The sequence below is a fragment of the Boleophthalmus pectinirostris genome, unplaced genomic scaffold, assembly GCF_026225935.1.
Source record: "Boleophthalmus pectinirostris isolate CB_2022bp ecotype Guang Dong unplaced genomic scaffold, ASM2622593v1 HiC_scaffold_15, whole genome shotgun sequence".
NCBI classification, from domain to species: Eukaryota; Metazoa; Chordata; class Actinopteri; order Gobiiformes; family Gobiidae; genus Boleophthalmus; species Boleophthalmus pectinirostris.
In genome coordinates, this window is record NW_026571070.1 from 312,547 (window position 1) to 315,046 (window position 2,500).

Below are 2,500 nucleotides of genomic sequence, written 5' to 3' on the forward strand. Positions count from 1 at the left end.
CTCAGTGTGTCTCAGTGTGTCTCAGTGTGTCAGTGTCTCAGTGTGTCTCAGTGTCTCAGTGTGTCTCAGTGTGTCTCAGTGTGTCAGTGTCTCAGTGTGTCTCAGTGTGTCAGTGTCTCAGTGTGTCTCAGTGTGTCAGTGTCTCAGTGTGTCAGTGTGTCTCAGTGTGTCTCAGTGTGTCAGTGTCTCAGTGTGTCAGTGTCTCAGTGTCTCAGTGTGTGTCAGTGTGTCTCAGTGTGTCTCAGTGTGTCAGTGTCTCAGTGTGTCTCAGTGTGTCAGTGTCTCAGTGGTGTCTCAGTGTGTCTCAGTGTGTCTCAGTGTGTCAGTGTGTCTCAGTGTCAGTGTGTCAGTGTCTCAGTGTGTCTCAGTGTGTGTCTCAGTGTGTCAGTGTCTCAGTGTGTCTCAGTGTCTCAGTGTCTCAGTGTGTGTCAGTGTCTCAGTGTCTCAGTGTGTCTCAGTGTGTCTCAGTGTGTCAGTGTCTCAGTGTGTCTCAGTGTGTCAGTGTCTCAGTGTGTGTCAGTGTCTCAGTGTGTCTCAGTGTGTCTCAGTGTGTCTCAGTGTGTCACTGTCTCAGTGTGTCTCAGTGTGTCAGTGTCTCAGTGTGTCTCAGTGTCTCAGTGTGTCTCAGTGTGTCTCAGTGTGTCACTGTCTCAGTGTGTCTCAGTGTGTCAGTGTCTCAGTGTGTCTCAGTGTGTCAGTGTCTCAGTGTGTCTCAGTGTGTCAGTGTCTCAGTGTGTGTCAGTGTCTCAGTGTGTCTCAGTGTGTCACTGTCTCAGTGTGTCTCAGTGTGTCAGTGTCTCAGTGTGTCTCAGTGTGTCAGTGTCTCAGTGTGTCTCAGTGTCTCAGTGTGTGTCAGTGTCTCAGTGTGTCTCAGTGTGTCAGTGTCTCAGTGTGTCTCAGTGTGTCTCAGTGTGTCAGTGTCTCAGTGTGTCTCAGTGTGTCTCAGTGTGTCAGTGTCTCAGTGTGTGTCAGTGTCTCAGTGTGTCTCAGTGTGTGTCAGTGTCTCAGTGTGTCTCAGTGTGTGTCAGTGTCTCAGTGTGTCTCAGTGTGATTGACAGGTCAAAGTTTTTTAAAATGGAGAATCAGGAGCAAAGAGACAAAAATGTCACAGATTTAAAAAACAACAACAAAGTGTTTGGATTTTTATTTATCGTAAATGTTTTTCCATCGACCTAAAGTATTTTATATTTATATAAATGTAAAGTGTGTGTATTTTTTTTTATTATTATTTGCAAACTACATAGATTACAAAGTGTGTAAAGTAAAGTGTGTGTATAAGTGTGTGTGTTTATATAAAAGTACACACGTACATGTGTGTGTTTATATAAAAGTACACACATGTACATGTGTGTGTTTATATAAAAGTACACACATGTACATGTGTGTGTTTATATAAAAGTACACACATGTACATGTGTGTGTTTATATAAAAGTACACACATGTACATGTGTGTGTTTATATGAAAGTACACACATGTACATGTGTGTGTTTATATAAAAGTACACACATGTACATGTGTGTGTTTATATAAAAGTACACACATGTACATGTGTGGTGTTTTATATAAAAGTACACACATGTACATGTGTGTGTATAGTGTCTAAGAGTTTATATAAAAGTACAGTTGTGTGTGTAAAGGTACAGTTGTGTGTAAAAGTACAGTTGTTGTTTGTGTGTTTCAGTTTTGGTTTTGTTGCTTTGAGACAAAAATCCCAAAGGAAAAAAAACTGAAAAACATCAAAACAAGACACACTAATGAGACACACACACACACACATTATACACACACACCCCATACACACACATACACACACACACACACACACACACATATACACATTTATATATATATATATATATATATATATATATATATATATAATATATATATATATATATATATATATATATATATATAGTGTGTGTGTGTGTGTGTATAATGTGTGTATGGGGTGTGGGTGTGTGTATAATGTGTGTGTGTGTGTGTGTGTGTGTCGGGTCCCAGAGGAGGAGGAGTCTAAGTGATGTGTTCTGTTACCACGACGACCAACGCTAACGAGACGCTAACGACCCACAAGGACTTCAATTAACTGAACACTGTAAATACACAAGAACACTAATGATACTAATACTGCAAATGTTACTACTACTACTACTACTACTACTGATACTACTACTGATACTACTAGTACCACCACCACTACTGCACCTGCTACTATTAAAGCTCAGACTTATAAGGACTTTGTTGAAGTTTGTTTGTTTAACAAAATAAAAATCCCAATTCTCCTCTTTCTCCTGAGTGCAGTACTTTTACTCCTGAGTGCAATACTTTTACTCCTGAGTGCAGTACTTTTACTCCTGAGTGCAGTACTTTTACTCCTGAGTGCAGTACTTTTACTTGAGTTTAAATAAATGAATCTAAAGATGAAGTAAAAAGAAGAAGAGTCTGACCTGAGCGTCTCGTCCTCGTCTCTCCCTCTCTCCACACGCTCTCCTGTT